The sequence below is a fragment of the Lepidochelys kempii genome, chromosome 1 (genome assembly GCF_965140265.1).
Source record: "Lepidochelys kempii isolate rLepKem1 chromosome 1, rLepKem1.hap2, whole genome shotgun sequence".
NCBI lineage: Eukaryota > Metazoa > Chordata > Testudines > Cheloniidae > Lepidochelys > Lepidochelys kempii.
The window spans coordinates 192,779,161-192,806,287 of record NC_133256.1 but is presented as its reverse complement, the minus strand read 5'-3'; the positions used below and the strand labels follow the sequence as shown (position 1 = coordinate 192,806,287).

General features: G+C 40.6%; 1 protein-coding gene across 7 annotated transcripts in view; it reads left to right on the top strand.

The window, feature by feature from the left end:
* Window positions 1-27,127, top strand: part of BBX (BBX high mobility group box domain containing) — a 199,704-nt gene that overhangs the window by 1,898 nt on the left and 170,679 nt on the right. For all 7 annotated transcript variants that reach the window (XM_073306538.1, XM_073306507.1, XM_073306528.1 and 4 more), the window contains exon 2: window positions 1,299-1,371. The gene's annotated coding sequence lies outside the window, so the exon portion shown is untranslated. The remainder of the gene's footprint in view (window positions 1-1,298; window positions 1,372-27,127) is intronic.

Sequence of the window (27,127 nt, the reverse complement as noted above, 5' to 3'; positions counted from 1 at the left end):
ACTAATGACACGTTCAAGTCCCAGATCTAGGCGCACCAGGGGTGGGGGCAGCTTGTCACCCCCCCCCCCCAGCCCACTCCCCGATATTAACACGCTGTGGAGATGGAGCAGGGACAGGAGTCTAGGTCTCCATGTGGCTCTGTGCAGCAGCAGCACCTCCCCGGTGGCAGCAGCGGGATCATCGCCCGGGCCCGCGGGGAGGAGGAGGGGAGCAGCAGCAGGGAGGTGTTTTTTGCCAGTCTGATTCACCAAATCTCGTTGGGGAGGGAAAGCTGGAGGGCTGGGGGGAGCTGCTCCGTCGTCCCCCTTGCTTCCCTTTCCTCCCTCCCCTCCTGAAAGGTGTTGTGCAGACTTTTCCCCCTGGGAGGGTGAGATTTGTGCATTACATTATTGCTCCTCTCCTCCCCCCCAAAGCAAGATGGACTCTCTTCTCTCTCTCTCTCTCTCTCTCCCCCCTCTCCCTGTGTCTTGTCAGCCTTTAAGATCGACATTTTGTAACTAAGATGCAAACTTGATGGTGACCAGGAGGAAAAAGGGAAAGCCGTGGGTCAGTCTAGCCTCTCTCCATATTTAATACCTTTCCTTTCACCCCACCCCAGAGCCCGGATTCTGGTGGCCCTATACTTTGCACAGGGGGTGGGTGGCGGTGGTGGCTTGTAAATGCATTTACCCATGCACTGTCTGGATTCAGGTCTCTAATCTCCGTGTGGATTGCGATGGTGGAGGGGCTTGTTTGGCGATTTCAGGACTCTCTAGATCTGGAAAAGGGGAATGGGCATTACCTGAAACAGTGCTACAACGTTGCAGCCGCCTCTGTCTCTCCCTGTGTATATCTCGTACCTGAAATCTGGGCTTGCTGATTTCCTAATATTCTTGTTACGTCGCTGAATTTATCCACGCTGGGGATTGAGCGAGAGCACTTGTATAAATCGTTGGGCTTTATTGTGGTTTATTTTTGTGTCCAACTTTCTGCCTTTTATTTTGATACGTCGCATATTTCATGGTGAGAGAGAGAGAAAATATCCCACCCCACTGATGCACACTCAGATGATTTGTTCCATTTGCCCAGTCCCAATGCCCTTTAAAGACATGGTGCATCTTTTGTTTGCTGTTTAAGATTTCCTGCGACTGTCAACCTGCTTCCCGTTTTAAGGAGAACTTATACGAGGGGGAGGGGTGTGTGAGGAGGAAGCAAGTTTCAAGTTTTGGGAATTTCTCCTCTTGTTGGCGTTGTGGCAAGTTGCAATATTGTAAAATCATGGTGTACTGATGATGTGCCTGTATTTGATACTTTATAGGTCACTATCACATGACAAAGGCTTTGAGACTGCTTCATCTTCCTCTGTCTGTAATTTCCACTTGCCTTCCTGGGTAAGTATGTAAACTGTACACCGGGAAAATAGTGTTAAATTGTTGTTAATGAGATACAGGCTGTCTCCTTGTTCCTTTTCATGGGGAAGATGCTTGTTCAGGTTTTAGCACCTCAGAAAACATGTCTTCTTTTGGGTGCTCATAGGAACTGTCAGATTACAAAGTTTGTGTTTTAGGAATGCAAGGGGGTGGGTTTTATGAACATGAAAATTAGAAGGCCCTCAGTGTTGGGATCTTAGCTCATTTGTGAAAGAAAAGCCCTTGGCTTTGAAAGAACAGTTGAATTATGGCAAAAGTTTTAAAACAATAATTGGAATATGAAAAGTACAACATTGTGGGTTAAAAAGTTATTAACCATATACAGCCTGTAAAACTTGAGGCTGCCAGTAGGGATCGGAAAATATCAAGAGGCATATGTTTAAAAAATCTAAGAGTTGTCTTCTAGGAGTTGGGGGGAAATTGTAATACTGGGGTGATAGGCGTTAACTTGGTTTTAACATGCAAATCCCACTTTCCTGGTAATTCTTGTGCTTTCTGTATCTCTCACCATTTTTCTTCCTGGGATTGGTAACCCAGGTAGCTACTGAATTTGAAAGACAAATTTTAATCATTAAATTGCTAACATTTCCAAAGTACTTTTAGGAACTAGAGCATTTTTGTTTGTTTTTGGAAGAGTTTGACACTATTGAACCAACATAATGTACTTGTTTCAAACAGAGATTCGAACCTGTGGGGCCAAATGAAGAGCTGGTATAAGTGGGTGTAACTCAAGTCGTGTTGGTGCAGTTGAACCTACTGACAGTGGTCTGAATTTGGTCCCTGATGATGGAAAAACATAGCAACATTGCAAATATTGAGTATATATACTTAAAAAAAAAACCAACACACACATTTAGGGGGCCAAGTTTAGTTCTCATAAAAGCTCATTAATAACACAGTCTTGATCTTCAGCAGCCCCTGTATGGCAAACATGAGGTATGTGATGATCCCAAATAGGCAAAGGAGGCAGTGGAAGTAGCTGCTCTTGTGGGATCTTTTGAAATGGCTACAGCCACAATACTAACTAGTGGGATATTGGCAGCGGAGAGACTGTGCCCCATGACTTGTCAGAATGTTGGAGGGAGGTGGATTCTGCTTCTTTTCCCAGTCCCTGCAGAGATTAACACCCAGAGTTCAATAATTCAGCCTGTATGGGGAGTAGTGGGTGGGGGTATAGACATGCCTTTCATCCTTTGACATAAACTATAATGTCAAAAGTAATTGAACACAAAATAAACTAATTACAATTTTATTACAAGAGCAGTTGCACTGGAAAAATATAGTTCTCAAAAACTGCTAACCAGATTTTATAATCTTATTGATAAGAATCGCATTATGTGCATAATAATTGATGCAACAGTCTTTACAAAGTGAAATCGCATACAAAATTCAAAAGCTTACTGATAGGACTCAGACTGTTGCTCAAAGCTGAATACATAAATATTGACTTTTGAAAAAATTCTCTGTTTATATTTGAAGTCAAATTAGAATTCTGTACACTATAAAAGGTTTTCTCTTTATTTGGTGTAATGGTGTAGGATTTTTGGGAAGATCAGAACTTGAGACCTTACATCATAACTGGCTTGGTCATAATACTGTCCTTGGTCCTTGCACTTAATACATAGCTTCCACACAATATGGAGATGTGTGGGTGCATAGAATTCTGTTCCATAAATGATCGTGTTCTCCATGCAGCTCTGCAAGAAGTGGACAGTTTAATTCTACTCATACTTACAGAACCAGTGTAAATGCAGCTGCAAATAGCATTGAAATGGTATTTACAAATTAGGAAGCAGAGAAATGGTAAAATAGCCTATTGAAGAGGAAGGAGTAATGGAAGCTTTAAGGAAGCACTGAAATAATTTTTGTTGAAATTGAAAAAGTAATATAAAAATGTATCTAGTTAATGGTAGAATGGAGATTTCCTCAAATTTAGCTATTACCAGATACTTTCATTTACTTTTGGGAATTCTTCTGTTTGATTAAAGTTAAGATTTTGTTTTTAATCACATGGTTTTAGGAGATATAATCACTGTATAATTTGATTTTTAAACAGAGTTTAGTAAACAATTTTCATATAAATCCCAATATAATGTGTAAGGTCAGATTTTGGTCTCGGTTACAAACTAATCTACAATAATCCCAATGAAGTCAGGTGTTGTGGGGGTGCAGGGGTGGGGAATTGTTTCCTCCAGGATCCATGTGCAGAAGGACCAATAATCTCAGATACTGGCCCATAATCTCAAACGTTGGGCATATCATCAACATACACAACTTGTCTGAATTACTGGAGCAAAATTGTAAATAAGGTTTCAAGTAAACACACAATTTAATGTAAAATCCTCTTTGGTGGTTTTGATCAGCACAAAATGTGTTTGCGAGGAAACCTAAGACCTGTATCACAAACCTACTGTATGTGCATTGACTTCAATGGAAGTTACCTTCAGCAAAAGGCCTGTAGGAGAGATGGTTCATTTATAGGTATCTTCCTGTCCAATGTGAGGAGGAAGGCCCTAATGTCTCCTAGTTTTTCTTTGAATAATTAAAGATATTAAATGTCAATTTTCTACATTTAATATCAGTGATAATGCATTTTTATACCTAACATTTTTTTCTTTCATCCCAAAGGATCTCAAAGCACTTTACAAACTATGACCCCAACCCAGCAGATCACATAAGTAATTTTAAGCAAATGAGTAGTCCCATTAAAGTCATTCATGTGGTTAAAACTATACCTGTGCCTAGGTTATCTGCTGGATAGGGGGCCTAAATACTATACTTACTACAGCACTGAAACACCGCCCACATCTTGCGTACAACACACAATGTAACAATGTGAGGATAGGAAATTTTGGCCAACAGCATTGGGGTAAACCTTTCTTTTACATAATGTGCAAAAGGAGGATGTATACACACAAAGTAGCTAAGTCCTCTGTTTTACTTTTTATGGTAGATCTGCCTGTGCAAAGTAATTAGATACATGTGTGTATAGGTTGTTTATGAATCCATTCACCCCAGCACCTGTGAGGTGAAACATGGCATCTGTTTAACAGTGCACGGCCTCCATAATATGCAAGATTTCATGTATATTCAAAAGTGGTTTAGAGCGGAAGGATGGCATTATAGATTAGGCCCCAGAGTGGGACTCAGGAGATCTGGGTTCAATTTCTGCCTCTGCCACACATTATCTGTGTGACCTAGGATAAATGATTTAGTTCAGAAAGTTTCAAAAGTGGCCACTGGTTTTGCCTGACTTAATTTTTCAGTGTGCTCCCTTGGGCTGAGCAGCCACAGTTCCAGTTGAAGCTACAAGTGTTCAGATGGAGTCACCCTGAACTGGAGACTGCTTTTGAAAATGGAGGCTTTTATTTCCCACTGCTTCACTTTTCCTTCTGTAAAATGGAGACTGTTAATATTTCCTTGTATCATAAGAGTGTCGGAACATTCAACTCATTCACATTTTTGGGATACTAGAGTGATGTGGGCAATGGAAGTACCTATGTAGATAAATCACATGGCACACATGCTATAGTACAGTTTTTCTTACTGATTATTATGTTTCGTAATTACAAATGATATTACTCTAAATATCTCTTATGTTTCCTTGTTACTTAATAGGCCATTTAGCTTGATTTAAATACTTTAATTATATGTATTAAAATTATCTCCAGAAAGTAAACATGAAAAAGTCAACTTTCATTTAGAGTATAATTTATTTAGTTAATTTTGTTTTTGTGGTGTCTTGTTCAAACCCATTTTATTTTTCAATTTTATATGAAAATGTTACTAGTTCAGACCCTCATTTGTAGGTCCATAATAACAACCAGTTCTGTGAGCTTAGCTGGTGGTCTCAGTTCTGTTGCTAGTCGATATTTGTCAATTTCACAAAAAAAAGACTATCACAGCTGACATCCTCCTTAATGGTTTGAGAAGAGCCCAGGACTGAATGAGCATAAAGATTAAGCTAATTTTAGGAGTGAGCCACCAAGTCACTGTTGAACCACATTGGTGAGGCAATGTAGGGAAGCTTGCACTCACATTGTCGTTCTTGTTCTAAAAATAAATAATAATAATTAGCAGTGATAGGTCCTGATTCAGAAAAGCACTTAAACCTGTGCTTCCAGCAAAGTACTTGAACCATACTATAGGTATAAATCTCAGAGGTGGGCCAGCATTATTATCTCCATTTTTGAGATGGGAAAACCGAGGTGTAGAGAGATGAAATGGCTTGCGCAAGGTCACAAAGCAAGCCAGCAGCAGACCCAGGAATAGAATCCAGATCTTATTCCCAGTCTAGTGCCCTGTTCCCTGGAACATGCTGCCTCCAAAGCAGTTGCTTAAGCAGGTGCACTGAGCACGTGAGATTCCAATTGACTTCAGTGGGACGACTGATATGCTTAAAGTTAGACACCTTAAGTACCTTGCTGAATTGGGGATTTGAATTTATAGGACTCCAGCTGTGTCAATTTGCTGTTTTGCCAGTAATTCACTTAAAGTTACTGGTGTAAAAATTTTTTTGCAACTAATATTCAGCTGTTAGTTTTTCGCTATAGTCAGATTTATGGACAGGAGCTTCTAAATATCCTCGAAAACAAAAGGAGTACTTGTGGCACCTTAGAGACTAACAAATTTATTTGAGCATAAGCTTTCATGAGCTACAGCTCACTTCATCGGAAAGTGAGCTGTAGTTCATGAAAGCTTATGCTTAAATAAATTTGTTAGTCTCTAAGGTGCCACAAGTACTCCTTTTCTTTTTGCGGATACAGACTAACACGGCTGCTACTCTGAAACCTCTAAATATTCGGCAATTTATTAACCTGAGGCTTTTGCCTTTCCCATTATGTGCATCAGTATTTAACCAACAGTGGATAATTTTTCACTTCCCAGCATCAAGTTTTAGAAATAAGATGTTGCCTTGCAGGCATGTGGTAGTAAAAGAAACAAAATGTACTAAAACTCACCATCCCCTACAATGAAATTATGTTAATATTTATAATTCATCTAATTTAAGTCAGCGTTAACTTAAATATAAAACGTATAACTTCCTGAAGCAACTACTTTGGCAATATGGCCATATTTTGGTAAATAAAGGTGATTTATCAATTTGAACTTCTGAGCTCACTAAACATATTTCAACATATCAGATATTCAGATTTGCTGATTACTATTTCTTGACTGAGGATATATTAGCTTTGATTAAAATAAGTTCTCTTTGATGAGAGGAAAAATACTCTACTAAATGCACCTAATTGTAGACCTATTTGTAGTGTGCGCTCACAATGATAGCAGTGCTTTATTATTTTTAATATTTATAAACTCAGTTACATAAGAGATTAATCAACAAAGAAAAAAACATGCTTTTGACAGACTTTCCAGCACTTCTACTTTCTTTTTCTCTAGCATAGATATGCATAATGTAAGAGTGGGTCCATAAGGTTTTTCTTTTTTTTTTGTATGAATAGGAGACTTCAACAATTCAACGTATGAAAATATACTGGCTTTGGGTACTTCTGCCTGCAAGAAAGTTTAATGAAATGAAAGCTTAGTCTTTAGCAGGGGAAAGAAAGCTAACTGAATTTTATAAAAGTAGATTCAGATTATTAGTTGCTTAGGAGACATAAAAAGAAAAGGAGTACTTGTGGCACCTTAGAGACTGACAGATTTATTTGAGCATAAGCTTTCGTGAGCTACAGCTCACTTCATTAGATGCCTAGATTTTTTTTTTTTTTTTTTATAATACTACTTTCCCACTAGTATTTTGGTGGAAGGGATTTTTTAAGTGATGTAGGTCTACACAGGTGCAAAAATCACTTTGAAAATATGAAGTAGCACCCCACTGGTCTGTAATGTCACTAAGGGCCTGTGACAATCAGGGGCCTCATTCAGCAAAATATATATTCAGTGGGTTTCCATGAGATGGGATCTGTAGAACTTAATTCAGATTCGAGAGACCAAAAATGTCTGTCTGTCTTTGCTATGGATGTTAACAAGTTTTGTCTCCCCATTTCCTCGCTAGTTTGTAAGTGAACGGGAAGGTGCATCTCCCCCACTGCCTGTTTTTCTGAAAGATAATCAATATGACAGGCTGTGTCAGATTCTGCTCTCAGCTTCGCCTTTGTAAGTCCAGAGTAACTGCAATCATTGTAATGGAGTTACTCTGTGTATGCACAGGTGTAACTGAAAGTTCCATGTAACCCGGTAGGCCTGAAAGAATGCATGCTAAGGGATTCATCCTGCTTCCCCTGAATTCAACGAAAGCAGGATCAGATTGTAGAGGCCCTGATCCTGCTCTTATTAATGTCAGTGACAGCAGAATCAAGGCCATATGAGGGTACAAATGAAGAGGGCGCACACAAACTGCCAGTGCCCTGGTAGATTGGGACTGCTAAATACACCATGCTGCTATTGCATTGAGGTCTCTGAACTCAGGCCTTTTCAGTCTCTGCACCATAATATTTTCAATGAGCTCCACTAAGACTTTTCAGAATATGCTTTGGCATAGGTCTCATTTGTTCTCCAGTTTTATTTGTGTCTATGTACCACTCAATCAGGAGTTAACCAATACTACTAGCAAGAGCTCTTGAGGGTGGATAATACACATCACATGATAATAGTTAGGATTATGCCTCTTGCAGAGGAATAGTCAGTCATCTTTCTCCAGCCTGTGTTCTTTTTATGGCATTTTTATGTGTATGGGATTTTTGTGGTTGTTAAAGCAATACATATGAGGATGTCATCACAAGAGATTTGCAGATGAACTTGGGGTAGAGGAGAACCAGGGTGGCTAGATTTCCTTTCACTTACACCAGCTTAAATCTGGAGGAACTCCATCAAAGTCAGTGGAGTTAAACTCGTGTGAGATTCTGACCCAAAGTCTGAAAGCAAAAGCCTCAGAAGGAAGTCTCCAAGTAGTGTTTTTGCCGGGTTTCTGAAACTATATTGTTGGGTTTAGCCAGGTTGGATTTGCTTTCTACAGATGGTCTTTGGGCCAACCAGGCAATGAAACAGCTAGGCAATGAAATATGCAACAGTGATTTTTCTTAGTGAGAGGATGATACATTGGGAAACTAAGGCATTTTTGGCCTAACTGTCACTGAAGAACAGACTAGGGCCGAATTCTGAATCTGCATCTATGCAGTTTGATTCCTCACAGAGCCACAGTGACTTCAGTGGGGCTCTGTCTGAGCATAGTGTTTCACCCATATGCATCCAGGTGCAGGATCGTGTCCCTAAAGTTGTTAGAAGACTCTAATTTTCCTCAGAGGAAGCAGCTCATACCTTTGCTTCACATTATTATTAATTATCATTTATATTACAATAATGCCCAGAGGGCCCAATCTGGGTCATGGGCCCATTATGCCGGAAGCTGCACAAACGTATAGTAAGAGACAATCCAAGTCCTGAATAGCTGACAATATAAGATGACAAGAAGTATAGGAAGGGTGAGGGTTGGGGGAAGAGAGTCAAAATATACAGACTTCCCCTAACTGAGAGGGTATTCTTCCATTTTATGTTTTCCGATCTAGTTGTTGATGAAGTATATGGCACACACATTATGATTTGTTGCAGTAAAACATACCACCCTAATTTGACCTTGGTCCTAACAAGAAGGCTCTTCTCTGGGTCAAGCTTTCATTTATGCCCTGTTTAAACTACACTACCAGTAATGCTACCCTAAACTACCAGTAATGCGTCCCTAACAGATAGGTTTAGGAAAACCATTATGCGTCTAAGATTTGATGTTTAAGTTTCAATACTCATCAAGAAATCTTGAATAGACTTTCCAGGTAGATTTTGAATGCTTGTCATTAAGGGAGCATGCCATTACCATTGTAGTTCAGAGCAAGATCAGTTGTGAAAATCTCAGATACCCTGGATGGCTAAGTAAGGGGAGCTTTTGGAAAATCTGGAATAGAATTGTGTACTGGGGAAGAAGTATTATCACACCCACCTTTCTGACGTGTCCAACTTTAGCATTTCTTTCTCTTTGCAGATGGTTTCTTCATGCCTAAGCTTCTACTTGAATAACACTGATTTATGCAGTGTGGAAAATGACATGCATGGCTCAAATCATGCAAGTCAGTGAGCATTCCATGTGCCACACTTGCAAGATCAGAGCATAACTTTAATTTGAAATGTCTGTAAAATAGATTTTAAAAAAATGTAGAACTCCTTTATTTAGTTTGTGTGGAATATTATTTCTGTACATCATGTTAAATATCATCCACACACAATATTCTTAATATATTTTGAAATAAGTATGCAAAATTGAAGCATGATCAAATACTGATTATGAGGCTGGTGTACAAATTAATAAGCAAATTAAAATAGCATAATTAATTTCCAGCTTCATTAGAAGAAATGGAGACATGCACTGGGTGGGTGGTGGAGAAAGGGGAGGAATTCGATGTTTGCAAAATGGAAAGTGCCAAAACTGGTAGTGAAGTAAGTTACGCAAATAGCTATTGAAAATGTAGTATTCTGGTCCTGTTGATAAAAACTTAATGCATAAATAGTAACCAGAAGTTCCAAAAATCATGCAATCAAGAATGTTAGATTAAATAGAGAAAACGAGTTTTTCAACCGAATAAGGGGGAGGTAGCTTTAAATTTTGTTTATTGGTATACAAAAGATTAACAAGAGGAGGTAAAATATGAAGGGGTAAATGCTGTCCTTGGAAGTATGTATGGAACTCTCCGTGACTAGAAAGAGAATTGCATGTGTGCATTTGGAGGCAAAATTTAGCTTTAAGTGCTTGAATGCAAATTTGGTAATACAGCCATATTTGGTTTAAAGCCGTTGTTTTTGCCTGTTGCCAAATTACAATACTTCTTTATTTCTAATTTAGTATTCCAGTATACATAGTAGTCCATGCTGTTTCACTGCACTCGATATTGTGACAAAGCAACTGCAGGGTATGTGAAATGAGTTGTATAGTCAAAAGGCACGCTGTACGGCAAAGCTAAATTTTTCAAAACTGCCACAGTGATATGGACACTCCATTTCCATTCAGATTAATTAGAATTGAGCATCCAAAGCCCTTTGGCAGTTTTTAAAATCACAGCCAAACTGTTTAACTCTTAGAAATGACTGTTCACAGGAACAGTCCTATCACCCTGTCAAAAGCAAACTTTGGGCTGTGTCCCCTTTAAAATCTTTGCAGGATTATCTGATATTGGTCAGTTACAGAAGACCCATCAGTGGGAAATCCACTGATCATGTTAAGTAGAAACCTTAATGTAAATTGCCAAGCATTCCATCTCCATGTACTGTGTGGCACTTGGGTCAGACTGAATCAGAGGTATTCTGAAAAAAAGAGGCAGCTCAGAAGGCCTAATCAGACATTCCACTGCTTGTGAGAATGGATTTCACCTAAAGAATCATAGAATATCAGGGTTGGAAGGGACCTCAGGAGGTCATCTAGTCCAACCCCCTGCTCAAAGCAGGACCAGTCCCCAACTAAATCATCCCAGCCAGGGCTTTGTCAAGCCTGACCTTAAAAACTTCAAAGGAAGGAGATTCCACCACCTCCCTAGGTAACCCATTCCAGTGCTTCACCACTGTCCTAGTGGAAAAAGTTTTTCCTAATATCCAAGAATTGTAATTAGCAGCCAGCTGTGGCCAGTAGTCAAGTGGCTAGTTTATATGGTCAAAAATCCACTCCCTGATGGATCTATAGAGTAACACTTAGTTTGCTGTGGCTCTCTCTTTAGTGCGGTCAGACAGGGAGAAAACAAAACGAAGCTGTCAGCAGGCAAAGTGTCATCAGGATCAGACACACCCTGTCCCACTGGTAGGTGGAGATAGTTGAACTGCACATCCCCTATCTGTCCACCCCCCATTAAGGAATGCAAAGTTCCACATTTGGATTGTAGGCTCATAAATGTACTGCTCACACAATTTCACAAAATATTCATATTTTAGATGCTTTTTTTGAAGGAGCAGCTATCCATTTATAGGTCTATCCTAGCCCTTCCCTCAAAACTTGGGTTTTCCATATTTTATCCTAATCAGTGAAGTTGGTATTCAGTCTTAACAGTTACGGCAACTCTTATATAACCAAATATTCATAGCTGAGATTAGAGACATATATAGAAATTAAGAGAATTTGAAACAAAGGTCAAAATGATATTGTAAACTGTGAGTCTATTAAAAAAAAAACTTCCTGAAAAAAGTATAAACCCAGGTCATTTAAAAAACAGATGGGAGAATTACTGAATATTATCTACTCTTTTTCCTAAGAGAACAGGCCTAAATAACAGGAATCAGTCACAATGAAGGGGTCACCATTCTCATTTTAATATACTTTTGGAACTAGTGCAATCATGTCCAGGGTCTGGGGAAAGCCAGATATTTGGGTAGCTTATTATTTAGTATTGAAACTGCAAATTACTGAGACACTCTGTGAAATCCCCTTTAAAAAAGAGTGCTTATTTAACATGAGTGTTTGGAACAGAATGTTTTACTGATGTGGCTGATTTTTATAGTTAGCACAGCTTCATATGGTTGAACCATCATTTTCCTAACTGGTGTGGGTCTTTAAAAAAACAAAAACAAAAAACCCATGTAAAATATTTTGGATATTTTCCTCAGGAGCTCCCACAGTGTGAGTTGTGCCTAGGTGTTTGAACCAAGATTTTCAATAGTGATTTTTGGGTGCCCAAGCTGAAACACTCTAAAGGGGCCTGATATTCATAAAGTGTTTAGCACCGTTCTCTGAAAAATCAGACCCCTGTAAGGTCTTTCATGCTGGACACCCTGAAATTGAGCCACTCAAATTCACTGATCATATTTGACAATATGTACTATGACGCTCTTTTTAAATGGTTCTCATAGTCTTGGGGCCTAACTCAGACCTGGTGTAAACTGGTGCAACTCTATCAGCTCTTACAGCACAGTGCAGACAGAATTCGGCCTTTTGTTTATAATGAAAGCACTAGCTAAGCCTGTTAGGAGTAGTGCATGTTAAATATATTGCTCTGACTACATTGATAGCATGTAGTTGGAGGAACTATATTCATTTTTATATCTCATCGCGACAAATAAAACTTGCTGGCTGTTTCCCTTCCCTTTGATCTATCTGATTATTTCCCCAACTTGATGAAAATATCCCACCAACAGTCCAACGTTTCTTTTAATATATCCTTATGTTTGGGTATTTTACAGAAAATCTTAGCCCCATTATCAAATGACATAATCCCATAACACAGGAAATATACCACAGAGAGTCTGATCATGCTCCCACTGAAGCCAGTGACAAATGTTGCCATTGACTTGGTGGATAGAGATGTAGGTTCATTGGGAATACCTTCATGAATCTTTCCTACATTAATAACATTTCTTAGGGCTCAGCTACACTTAAAAAGTTCTACTTTTGTTGCGGGGCTTGTTAGTTATATCAGTAAAAGCCCTAGTGTGGCTACAGTGATAACGGTGTAAGGGTCCCTGACATCCATATAGTTTATTCAACTCCCCAAACCAGAATAAACTATACCAATTTAAGCACTTTTATATGGGTGTAATGGTGTCTGCACTAATGGGTTTTTTACCACTTTAACTATACTGGTATAATTTATTGTGCAAGTTCAAATAAAGCCAGATTGATGAGTTAAAGAGAGACTAAATTAGTGCACTTTTCTAAGCTAAAGAAAGGGTCACACTTCTCAGGAGGTTGGGGGGAGTGAAGAATGGTTCAGTGGATAAGGGTTTTTTGGACTATCCTACAGACTGAGCAGCCTTTACAAAGTTCTGTGCACTCTTATCACCAGCCTACCCCATTTGGTACAAAAGACCTGGGAACTCGTCTGGGTTCTGCCACTGATTTGCTTTGTGGCCTTGGACACATCCCTTTGGGCTAGATTCACAAAGGAACTTAGGTGCCCAACTGCCTCTTTTGGTACTTCAGTCCAACATTCAGGTACCACTGACATTCTCAAAACTGCTGCTCAGCTGCTGCCTAACTCAGTAGGCACCAAAGTTTCCCCTAGTAGACGTGCAAAGACAGCTAAGTGCTGATACCGCTCCACAGCTAATGAGCAGCTCAGAGCCTTAGCTCATGGCTAAGTGCTGGGGAGATACGCGGGCTTGGCATTCTCCTGCTTATCTCGCCTGTGGGGCCCAATCTGGTAGGCATGCTGAGTCCCCTTTGTGAAGCTAGTCCTTCCTCTTTCTAAGGCCAGGTCTATACTACACGCTTACTTCGGTATAAGCGTGTTGCTCAGGGGTGTGAAAAAACCAGACCCCGAGCAACATAGTTATACTGACCCATAACCCCTCGTGTAGACAGCGCTATGTTGCCAGAAGAGTTCTCCCACCAACATAGATACCGCCTCTCACGGAGATGGAGTCATTAAGCCAGTGGGAGTCCTGTCATCTTAGAGCAGTGTCCCCCAAACTTTGGGGATCACCCCCCTAGGGGGGCACAGAGGAACATTCGGGGGGGGCGTGCGGTAGGGAGGGAGCGCCACGCTTCCAACCCCACTCCACCCCCTGACCAGCTCTGCTCCTCCCTCAACCCCATTCAGCCTCCAGGCCCAGGTCCACCTTCACGCCCTCTCCACCCCCAATCCCAGCTCCACTCTGCCTTCAGCCCCAGCTCTGCTGCTCAGGAAGCCTTGGCTGCGCAGTAATGGGGGGGCATGTGCCTGAAAAAGTTTGAACGCCACTGGCTTAAAGCGTCTTCACCAGAAGCGCTACAGCAGCTCAGTTACATTGGTGCAGCTGCGCCAGTGCAAGGTTGTAGTGTTGACCTGCCCTAACTCGGTTTCCCTATTTGTAAAGCAGGGACAATAATACCTTCCTGACTTTGTAAAGCATTTTGCAACCTATGGATGGAAAGTTCTATGTTGTAGAACTGGTCAGAAAGTTTGAGACTTTGAAATTGACTCTTCCCCTGGCCCCCCTCCCCTCCCCCCCAAAAGCTTTTCCCCATTTTTAACCCTCTGTTTCATGTAGTGAAGATACTTAGTATTAACGTTACTACTACCAGTTGCTGTTTGGCATACACTGCACATGAGCCTACTCAATATTTGTTTAATATGCTTGCAGATCACCTGTAAGATCTGGAAAAGACAGTCTTCTCAGTTCCCTCAAAGGCTTAAATTTGGCTAGACTGATTTGTGGCTTTCTGTCCTGCCATAGACAGGAAATGAATCTCTCGCTAATCTAACGTGATATTAAATATACAACTAAATACATGTACACTAGGAAAGGCTTTCAAATTATACAAACCAAAGCAGTGGAGGTCATATTTTGTCAAACAGGGAAAATTTATTATAAGGTAATGATACTTAGCACTTTTATTGTGAACTTTACAGATATTAACTATCTGATCCTTACAACATTCCCCATGTGAGAGTTATTCTCATCTTCATTTGGTACATGGAGAAATACACGCAAGGATGTTAAGGTGAAGCCATACAGTAACTAGCAAAGCCAGACAATACTCCTGAAGTTCCTAACTTCTAGCCCTATGTTAAGTCCACTAAACAGTGTTGCCACATTGGTGCCATAAACTAAGTACTGTATATGCAAATTCCTCGCATCTGGAAGAGAACTCTCCCCCAACTAGCTAACTAAGGATATATATATAGTTAGTGTCAGCAGTGACATTTCTCAAGAGACCATATCATTTCAGTATTATTAGCTATGTGTATGCAGGGTCAGACTAAATCTTTTAGTGTCCTGAATCAATATTGTGAAGTGTTGTATTTTCAAGATCTCATGATGCATGATAAAAACATTGTGTTCTGGATCACGTCCTTTAGAGCACAGGGCCTGGTTCTGTTGATCCAAGGTTCCACCTTTAATCCTCTGCAGTACATACATTGCCGTGCACTTTTCATAAATACATAAAAAGTCTCTAAGACAGGCAATGAGTTCTGCTACTCTCAAGATCGGCATCACTGGTTTGGAAACAAAGACTGTCTCTTTGGCATGTTAGGGTTTTGTGAGGGACTTGACAATATAAAAGTCCCAAAATGTACTTTGTCAGCTTTCCGAAGTTCAACAGTTTAATAACAGGCAAAACAAATGACTGCCTACATAAAGCAAATAGGCCTGAAAAGCCTTTGCTCTCACTCTTTTCAGTGGCTTGCACTGTTTTCAGCTCTTGGTTTTTATGCTGACCCAGGACTCCAAAAACATCCTGCCTCTTAATAGATACCTCATCTGAGCACACTTGAACTCCATTTCACAGAAGAATTCTTAACACCAAAAACTCACCCAAGTGTTTTAACCAGCACTGCAGTTGAGATGGTAAAAAAGTTCCCATTAAACTCATTCAGAACTTTCCAAAACTTACAACTTCTGGGAATCCTGTAATACGCTTTAAAAAACAAACATGGGTACCGGACAAAACAGTTGAAGTCTGGAATTTGGCATGAAGACTAATGCTTCAGCTTGGCTTAAAAGAAAAAAAAATTGGTTTTATTTAACAAAAGTAGGAGTTCTTGAAAGTGGCGCCTTGATCATGCATAGTAGACCCAGGTCTTAAAGCCTACAGTTGCACACTGGAGGCTGGATCCTGCAACTTCATCGTCATGTGCAGGCTCCTAAGCCCGTGCAATTGCAGGAGCAAGGCCTTATACATGGTGTGCAGCTTATTAAGGACCTGCTGCCGCACTTAGATCTGTTCACGCAGACTTCTGTGCACATGCAGAGTTCTCTTGAAGCCAGTGGAGCTCTGCAGAGGTGCTGCAGTCTACCTGAGCAGATTTGATTGTGGGGAAGGGTCTATGCTCAGAGAACATGAAGGTTTGTCTAGCACAAAGCTGATGGAATTTATAAACTGCACAAGCTGAATCTACTTTGAGTCAAGGAGCTCGTAAATTCTATAAGCGGAGTCGCTCTATTTTTTTTTTTTTTTCATTTTTAAGAGAGACAACGGGTAACTGAATGGAAAAAAAATCACAAAGTTAAGGATACACAGCATCATAAGGAGTCAGAAAAAGCTAAAGTTATAGTTACAACAGAACTGTTAACTTGGCTAGGTGGTATACATGTAGGTTTTTGCTATTCTTTTTTCTGGTTAAACGTATTGCTTAATAAATTATTTTATACCACTCCTTGAGAAGACACAATCCACCCATCCACAGGTAGCAAGAAACTTTTCTGGTTGCTTGTCATCAACTTCTACAGAATCTAAGCTTTCATTTAAAAAAAAAAAAAAATCTTGCCCCTGTGGTTGTGGCAAATAACCTTCCAGATGTCAACCAAGTATAAAGCAAAACCATAACGTCTGCCTGAGTTTGCAGGTGGAGCCAGAACCTCTCCTCCTGTTCTGCTTCTAGATTTTTCCAAGCTGTAGTAGAGTGAAAAACTATTCTGGTCAGTTTTCCCTATTGCTGTTTGGTGTCCTGTGGACAGCAGTGAAACTGAAAAGAATCAGATCCTTTTCAGTCTGCTGCTGTTTGGGAAAGCTGTCATGAGAAACACAGGCAGTCACTGGATCTGTTCCCTGGGAGGAGGACTCACAAATGAAGACTGGGAGAGAGTAAGGTAGAGGAGGGATGAGCCAATCCATCTTTGCAGCAGCCAGGAAGCTCCTGAGGTAGGGAGGAGCTTGGCGCTGGGTTCTTACACCTTTTTCCGAAGCACCTGGTGCAGGCCACTATCGGAGACAAAATACTGGGCTTAGATGGGCTGGGGGTCTGGTTCAGTCCAGTGTTCCTAGCTAATGCTGCTTCTCCCTTTCAGCCACCAGGGGGTTGGATTTGTCACCTACTACCTGCAGGCAAATATTTTTAAAAATAGAACTCCCTAATAGAGTGAGGGATAGATAGCACCCTTGTAGGAATCCCAGTACACATCGCTTTCCCAGCACCTGGAGCAAGGGAAGGAACTTCTCCCCATGGTGTTGCTGCTAGACATTGCTTGCTTGCTTTCTCTGTCTTTCCTGTTGGTCTTTGACTGCTAGGTTTAGTTCTCTGGCTATTGGGTTGGGCCTTTTAAAATATAAGGGGTAAAGGGATGTGATGGCTAGCCAGAGAGAAAACTACTTGCACGATCGTCAGGGAAGTATATGACCCCTAAACATTCTCCCCATTATAGGAAAGAGAAAATGGTATACTAAAATGAATGCTAGTAGAGAATTGTTGCCTAATCATAGGTGTATAATGCCACTTTGTTCCACTCTATTGACCAAGATCTCATGGTTGCTTCAATCTGCTCTAACAGAAGTAAAAAAAAAAAAGAAGTTTTAAAAAAATACCCTGAGTATGAATAAAAGAGGCTATCCCTGCCATATTTCTCTCTCTGGAAAAAGGCCTGAGGATCTGTAATTGTTGCTTTTGAATGTATTTATTAAACCCTGAACCAGCTACTATGCTCAAGCCTTTACCAAAGAAGATTTGCTGAAGTCTCATAAACAGGTGTGCTTACCTGGGCCTATCAAAAGCCTTCTCTGCACCTAACGAGAGTCCAGAGGAGTTAAGTTTGCCAGAGAGGCTCTGCTTCATCTCAAATGTATATCAGTGTAACTTCCCTGAACTCATTGGTAAACACTTCCTTATTTACCCTGGTGTGAGAGGAGAATTGGTTCCTAAGTCTTCTCACATTACTATACCTCTGCCTTTCTCACAGATCATTTGGTTCTGGCAAGCCTAAAAAGAGGCCAGTATCGTTTAGGTTGTTGATGAGGTTTGTGGACATCCATACCCCACTTTCCTCAATTCACTTTTCTTTCTGAGAATTGGAGTGGCAAAGGTTTTATTTAAATATAAGCAGGGACCAAGCAATCAGTGATTCAAAGAAAACCTTGCCTCTGGTTTTCCACTGCTTGTGCTTTGTGTGGTCACTGGCACCTGTGCTAAGTGGATGTGGAAGGCTATCCTTCTGATTGGGTACTGTTAACTTTACACCCACTTACCACATGTGTCAGTGTTTACATTGGGTGTTGGTTAGAATCTGAAACAAAATGATCAATTTCCAGTTTACCTCATCTAAGAGCTCCTCAGCCTTCTGTAGAACACATAAATGGGTTAAGTCTGTCCAGGATGGCAGCCATAGGCAGGGGAGACTGGACATACGTAGAAAGTCAGCCAGGCCTACAACAGGTTCACAGGAAGTCAGCTCTGCAATCAGGTGGCTAGAAGAATACAACTTTTGAGATAACTTCACAAACATCATCATCACAATTTGATGTCACTAGGACTGCTCACGCGACTCAGAGTTAAGCATATGCACAAATTGTTGCAGGACTGGGGCTTAATGTGCCATTGGATTCCATAAATATTTCTGATTGCCAAGGACAATAGTCATCTGCAGGGATTTCCTACCTAAATCTATAGAATTTCTGTGTGGGATTTTTATCAAATATGTGGAATTTATATTAGGGGTGGTGACTACAGTGCTTGACCTGAGTGGATTTTTTAATTAATTTTAGACTTTTCCACAACATTAAGTGCCTATCCAGAGATCAGTGTTATTGACTCATATTAAAAACACAATCCATGTGAACAATAAATCAGCATCCTATTATCACACACAAAACTGGAATTAGTAAACCAGGAAACATTCAAAATAACTCTGCCCCTGCCACAAATACCCCCCCCCTTTTCTCATTTTAGAGTGGGTAAAGTAAAACACGAGGAGAGGCATTCATAAAAGTTTATTCGCTTTAACTGATCTGCCTTAGCTGCAGCAGCACCAAGCTTCCTGGGAGATCCACAGAACCCCACAAGGTGGCAGGAGCTAACTGCTCTAGATCACAGACATGCACAAAGGTACAAATTTCTCCCATTGTTGCATGCACCCAACTCCTGTTGAAGCTTATGGGAGTTGGGTGGAAATGACTGCAGGGGTTTAAAAAAAATTCTAGCCCCAAAGAAACAAAACAACACAAACCAAAAATCCTCCCTATTTAAACAAAATACTCCCTGGGGAGAAGACGGGAGGACCATCTTTTTGTTTGGGTGTGTGCACAGCAGGGATTTGGTCCATGACTCAGGCTGTGAGGTGCTATGGTAATACATATAATAATAACAAACACATGTGAGATGTAAATTACATTGCTTAATGCACTACTGGAAGGTGCTCAGGTACTATGGTGATGAGCACTGTATAAGAACTTAAATTAGTTTTTCTTTTCATATATGTTGGTGATGCACGGACTTTGGAATGATTCAGGAAAGCAGCCTAACCACAGGAAATACTGCAAAATGGGAGAGAGACATCACTGAAGAAACTTGACTTCATAAAGTTGCTAAATGGCAGGGCATGAGATTCAAAGTTTGAGAAATTGGGAGTGAGTGTGCATAAGCTGCAAACTCACCCTGAGCAAACTCACCTTGGGAAAGTTCATCTTGAGGATAGACACAACAGCCAGGGCAGAGGAGCTGGGTGGAAGGGAGAAGACATTCTCTACTGCATTTATAAAAGCTCTCAAAAAGATTTCCTGTGGAAACCCTGAAGAATCAAAGCAGCATGATGGAGGTTTGGGGATAACTGGAAGGCATCAAAGTGCCTACTTCTAATTAGGAAGGCAGCATAGGCTGGGGGATTAGGTCCTGGACAGTGATGCAGGAGACCTGGGTTTTCCTTCCAACTGTCCCACTGGCCTCCTGCATGACCTTGTGCAAGTCACTTTTCCTCTCTGTGCCTCTATTTCTGTATACAATCCTCCTTTGTGAAGCACTTTGTGATTTATCGATGAAAAGCACTATGTAAGTTATTATTAACCCAGCTTCTTTCATCAAATACATGATTCCAAAGATCACTGGATCTGTAGGCATAGCTGTTTAAGCTCACGCTTTTGGTCTAAGATTTATGCTTCTGTAGGATTTCTCAGGCCTGTCCCCAAATCTCATGACTTTTATCTATGAAAGTGACAGCGTACTGAGTACAGGAAGGACAGTGTTGGGCCCTGATTAAGCCCGCCACAGAGAATACAATTCTTGAGACTTGCTGCTGATCAGAATCACTTAGTTGGGGAATATGTTTTCCTGATTTTGTTTAAAATCCATGTCAGGGTTTTGTTTTTATCATAAGAAGCCACCTTGGGGACAAGGCCAAGGGGAGAAGCTAATACACTTTGGGGACAGGGGTAAGGAGAGAGAGTCAGATAAAATTCTGCTGAGTTTCAGTGTAGCAGCCCAGTATTTGTGGGAGGTTGAAGACAATCCTGTTTATGTGGAAAGAGATTTCAGGAACCCTATTCGATCCACTTGACCCCCAGAAAAAATATGTAGTGACCTTCTGAAGCAAGAGCTGTATCTTAGGAATAGAACCAGCTTTTACTACTGTGTGAAATTTGAACGTCCTTCCCTCTCTCCACCCATCCTCTAATGCTATTTGTAGAAAGAAGAAAGGCTATGAAAGTAACCACCATGTTAAGGATATCTGAAATAACTGCGCTGGATGTCTTGGCATGAATTTTTCCATACTGAGCTATGAAATCAAGTTGATCCTTTCCACTTATGCCGATGGAGACGGCTTCTTAATTGATGAAGGACATTTAGACTCCATTCATAGTTGCCTCACCAAGATGGTCAGTTGAGTCAGATGCATGCTCATACAGCCTGCTTCGGAGAGGAGAGGCAAGTCAAGGCACAGAGATGTTCTGTAAGTCACATAAGGTTATCATGAATTGCCATCCTGTGGTGGCACCACGCTTGTCTCAGCCTTTAACCCCTTAGAATGCTACGCTACCAGAGGTTGGAGGGAACGTGTCCTCTTTTAAGCCTCTGTATTCTGAGTATGAATTTCTGGGAAAACTGACTCTTTGGGTTTAATTTCTCCACGTTGGTTCTTAGTTCAGAGGTGAATATTTTTTGGGGAGAGGGATCACATTCTGTTTGATCATTTTTATGATTTTCAGTGTAAAACAGGGTGAAGCTTTTTAGGTGCTTTTTATGTTCTGTCTACATGTGGTTGTTTTAATGTTTGCGTGCGCGTGCTCTCTCTCTCTCTCTCTCAAAACTAAGCAAAGATTTAGCCCTTGGTGAGAACTATAGTGAAATATATGACATTAGCCTGCAGACAGATTTGAAGAAATCTGGTTCACAAATGATGTAAAAATACGATGAGGCCATAGATGCATAACATGTTCTTTTTATCATCTCTTTTCACATAGGAAAACATGCTATTCTAGATGCATTGGCAGTCATGCACATATCTCATTGCACACTGAAATGAATATAGCTGTATCTGTTTCATTAGCTGTGGCTGAGATTTTCCAAGTCACCCAAAGGATTTAGATGCCCAGTTCCTATTAAAAATCAATGAGAACTGGGCATTAGATTACTTAAGCTGCTTTGAAAACCCCACCTTAAATATTCAAATAACACATGCTCTGGTATGTGAAGAGCAGAGCTTGCCAGTAAATGCATGTGATGCTTTAAATTGGAGATTACACATTTAAGCAAATGTGCCCATTTTCAAGGCAGCATAATTTGTATCAAAATCCTTTGTACCAAAAGAGGAGGTGATGTGGAGGGGACTAGTGGAGATGTTACTCCCCCTGCATGTTCAGAATCCAGCAGCAGTGAGCCCCTTATATGTGGTTAGAATACAGACAATTCTTTAAGAAGTTCAAGGGAGCTTTCTGACTGATAGACACGATATCAGCCTGAAAAATTAAGTGAGTGTTTGATTGTATATTGTGGCTTAGTAAAAATGTGCAGAATTGGAAGGCTCAGGTTGCTCTACTGAGCTTCTAATGTCAATCATCTTTGGTTTCAAGGAAAACTGTTTGTTCACAAAAAGTTTGTTGTTGTGACAGAGTGCCAGAGCTCAGCGGAGTAACACAGAGAACTTCTATTAATTCCATCACAACCTCAGCGCAGAAAGAAGCTGCAATGTGCACAGCCTCATGTTCTCTGGTCAGAGTAGAGGTCTGTCAAAGAACAGCATACGACAGGCAGTGTTCCTCTGCTGCAATGCAAATAAACATGCATGAGTTCTATTTAAATTGCAGGTGCATTTAGAAGGATTACAGCGACCCTGAAGTTCTGCACAGATGGCTGAATAGTTTTGTGATTAGTTGACACTGCTGCATAATTCCCACTTTGCTGAAAACATTTGTGGGGGAGGTCCTGCATAGGCATTCCTCCTCCCTAGTGCAGGTACCCACCTCCATTCACCTTCCCCATTGCCGTCTCGAGACCCTGGCTTCAAACTTTCAGCCATGTGGGTGGTTTTAGTTAGTGAAGGGGCAGCTGTGGCCATTTCAGCTTCTAGGGGATGTTCCAGTGAGATACTGAACACTTTTAGCTCTCACTGACTTCATTGAGAAGTCAAGGCATTCTGTACCTCACAAGTGACCACCTAATGGGATAAGAAGAGGCGTGTAGTAAATGCCTAACACAATTGAGGAGAAGTCTATCCAGCCAGGCACGTATATTGGCTGTTTAACAGGCTGAGTTGGGTACATTCTGCATCCCTCACGCCCCCTGCTTGTTTCAGGATTTAGGTCTAATGGGCTGTATAGCACACAGGGCCTTAACTAAAGGTTAAAGGTTCTGTATTCCTACTAACCCTCACTGTCCCAAGCCATCCATTTCAGGTACAACATAGCTTGAGTTTAACAATCAATAAAACTTGACATAATGATTTCACACCCTAAGTCCTACTTTCTCCAAGCTGACCAAGATGTCAAAGATCATTCAGTTTATATATTTCCTTTTAGCACCCAGGAATTGGAAATAATATTTTTTTCACTCAGAATTTATTTTGTCATTAAATTGTCTTCAGATTAAAAGTGAACTCCATGAGGTTTGCAATTGGGCTTTTTTTATGCAGTTGTTCTTTGTAGTTGAGCTCAAATAGAAGAATCATCAACTTAATTTTTATGTGTGGTTTTCTTTGAGAGAGTAAAAACACTGGTAGAAATAGTGAAATAAATAAGTCACCATTGAGGTGTAAAGGTACCGATATCTATCTAAGGTATTTATAAAGCGTCAATCAACTTAGTATTTGGGAGGTGGTGTAACCTATTGCTCAAACAGACAAAGCCTGTCTTTCAATGGTTTTGGAGAAAATTCGGGTATGTTTAAGTGACATCAGTTGTCTAGCAAGTTACAAATGTTACATATGACTAATGCTCTGAATATGTGGCCTGACCCCAAGGTCCTTACCCAGTCATAATCCCATAGAAGTCCATGTACAGCATACAGCCTGTGTACAGCAAGGTCTTTTTTTTTTTCCTAAGTAATCTCTTCTAGAGAAAATATTAGGATATTATTTTTTTTTTAAATCAATACAGCATTTTAGCGTGTTGAAGGTTTAAGTGCCCATAGACAGGGGATTATTATGTCTTTGTGGTTGAAGTAGTGCAGTGGTCTACAAATTAAGTAGCTGAAGTTCATAACCCACATCCATACTAGAGTCAAAAGATTAAATTTATAATAGTTTGTTTTCCCCAAAGCAATCCCACAATAAAATCCAACGAAAAAACAGTACGGGACTCAAGTCTCCCAGTGTTGTTAGTTACAATACATGGTTGTATATAGAAGAGACAGGTAAAATTCTGATTCCAACAGTGCTTTTCACTGTGGGCAGTTAGCAGCAACTAGCCCCCTGCTTTATCACATATCCCATCCAAAATGCGATGGGGTAAAAATCTCTATGGAACACCTGTGGGGTCCAGGGAGAGAGAGGAGACTGACAGTTAGTAATTTCTCTACCTCCTCCACTTTTGCAGTCCCAGCAGGTGTGATAGAGGGCCTTTCTGTCTGAATTTAAACCCTGGTGCTTCTTTAATTATACTGTTGCCATATTTGGTCTGAGTGATTAGCCAGTATTCAGGAATTCTTCCATTAACTTAATGGCATTCACCCATTACATTGGGAGTTAGGTTATAAAAAACATTTCACAGCCCTGAGTGACTTAGGCCTGGTCTACACTAGACATTTAGGTCGGTTTAATTAGATGGGTCAGAGTTGTGAAAAATCCACCCTGTTGAGTGATGATGTTAAACCGACCTAAGTTCCTATGAAGACTGCACTAGATGGATGAAAGAATTCTTCTGTCAACCTAGGTTCCGCTTCTTGGGGAGGTGGTTACATATACTGACAAGAGAATCCCTCCTGTCAGCATAGGTAGTGTCTACACTGAAGTGCTACAGCAGCGCAGCTGTAGCGTTTTAAGTGTAGACACGCCCTTAGCTAGGTCAATCTAATTTTTAAGTGTAGATCAGGCCTTAGACACGCACAAGAAGTGAGTCACCAGGTCATATAGAGAGTCTGAGAAAGAGTTGGAATTGAACCCCTGCCACTTCGAAACCACTCTAGTGCCTTAGCCACTACATTGTGCTGCATCTCTGTATAGGAAGAAGAGACAATTTGGGACTAAAATAAACCCTCCATTTCTGCAGAACACAAATTTTTAATTTAGTGTGTGCGCATGCATGTGAGCTAATCTTTAAGCAATAGCTGGATCCTGTGTAGCCACATTTGAATAACAGCCAAGGCCCCCTACTCCTTCTACAGGTTCTCCCTTAAATACCTTGCAATCATGACTGGTGTGTATTTGCTATGTACTGATATTCCTTTCTGAGTTGATTTTCCTTGCAAAGAAGTATGCTGCATTTATATCTATATCACTTAGTAGTTTGTATAATGTGTTTACTTTTAAGTCGTTAGCTTCAATTACCACAAGAGAGATTTTCTTAAGGATATAAGTGATTTTTAGCAAATGCTACTTCTGAATATTGGTAATTTGCCTTGTGCTTTTATGCTATAATGTTAAATGTTGCAGAAGAGAAACATACATTTTTACACACACACACACTCCCCAACACACGAAAAAACCTAGCTCAATTTTTGATTGATCAGGAAAAATGAATCAGTCAGTTTTAAACACCATGTCTACAAGCATTGTATAAAAAGTCTCAGAAAGGGATTTAGAAAAGCCAGTGATTCACGTCTGCTTACTGTATTGTGTTTTCGACTACAAATAGACTTCATAGTGAGAACAAGTAAGGCAACTGTTTACTCAGGTGAGCAAAATTTCAGTAAACAAAATTTTTATCTCTGAAGGTGAAACGACCTAATTTTAAAGTGAGATTGCAATTAGCTAAAGCTAATCAATGATTTTATAAAGATAAAATCATGCTGTGTAAATATATACAGCTTACTCCATAAGAGGTGAACAACTGGCTGGATGACTTGTGCACAAGAGATCTGCACCATGATGTGGGGGGAAACCATAATATGGATCAGTTTGCATACTGAATACTCCTGAATATGATGGGTCTGTGGTCACATAGGCCTTAGTCCTCAGTGCTTCCATAGAATTCTGTAAAACTTGTACTGACTTTAGTGATAGCTGCCAACAGGTTTGGCTGGGACTTTTCCTCGTTTCAGGAATTAGTTCTAGGGTGTTTTTTCCCAGTCCTGGCCGTTGTTCTGGGGACTGTGGGTTGTGGGGACTGTTCTGCTTGTCTGATTGCTGAGGCAGCATGTGATCAGCTCCTTGCTCCCCCTGCTGGCTCTCATAACCTTTAGCACCAAGTCTGTCCACTGTTCTCAGTGAGACTGTGAAAGCAAAAGGCAGCTGCTTCCACTGAAGCTGAGAGGCACAGTGCAGATGCTTGGGTTGGGCAATCAGTGCTTTACCCTGTGCCAGTGAGGCCAAGCTAGGAATATCCTTGATTGGGCGGAGGTAGGATGATCCTTCAGGAGAGAGAAGGGGAGCATAGTGGAGTGGGGAGGTGAAAAGGTTGTAATAGTCAAGGGCCAGTTTCTGACCTAATCTGTGGGTGTTCTGGGATCCTTGTGCATGTACACACTCTCTTTCCCCTCCCCTTTCCCTTGGAACATTCTGGTGAAGCTTCAGTTATTTCCTCTGCCTTTTTTTTTTCTTTTCACTCTTCTAGAAAGAAAGTTTGTGGTAAAAAATACAAGTTAAAATTCACCGGAATGGGCATTAAGGCTTCTTGCAGTTTCCAGACACCTCCCTGTGTTCTCCTTCCCTGCCTATCCCAAAGAGGCAGTTCTTAGTTAAACTGGGGGCTGAGCAGCCCTCTGGCTTCCCCAAAATGTGAGGAATACAAAGATTGCATAGAGCCACCTTTGCCCCACCTGCCCCTTTTCCGTCCTCCCACTCCTGCACCTACTGCAGGAAAGGAACATCTCAGAATTGGGGCCTGGGACTTCAGTGGGAAAACCTTCAGGCCTCTGACAGGCATAATACTAATGAACAAGTAATGCTGCAGCCCTGACTTCAAAGGGAGTTTTGTCCAAATAACAGCTGTAGCATTAGAACAACTGGTACTGAAGTCTCTCTGGCTTCTGCACATGTGCATTGTTCTTGATTGTTGCCTAATTATAAGCATGCAGGTAAGCATCATTTTCAGGCTTTACAATATACAAACTGACCAGTGCTTTTTTTTTAAAATTGTAGTATTAAAGTGTTCTTAATAAGACTTTTTTTTAATGTTGTAAGTTGAATTTCCCAGGAATCCAGTGTTGTGCAAAGGAATTAGTCAATGGCATTTGAAGCTAGAGGAGTTTCAACTGAGTAAAAACTGCAGTATTTGGCCCAATCATTGTACGATTCAATAAAACAATTACTGATACTCCAACAGGAAATTATTCAAACGAATAGTTGCATACAGTGTCTGGTTCTAATTGAGCTTGATGTTTTATCAGTTACCTCCCCATTTAGGAGAGAAGATAGCAAGCACAAAGCTAATATAAATTGGTGGAGTGAGATGGATTTCTTTGCAACTGCTCTTAGTGGCTTTGCCTCTTTTTAAAATAAATATTTATTGAATGCT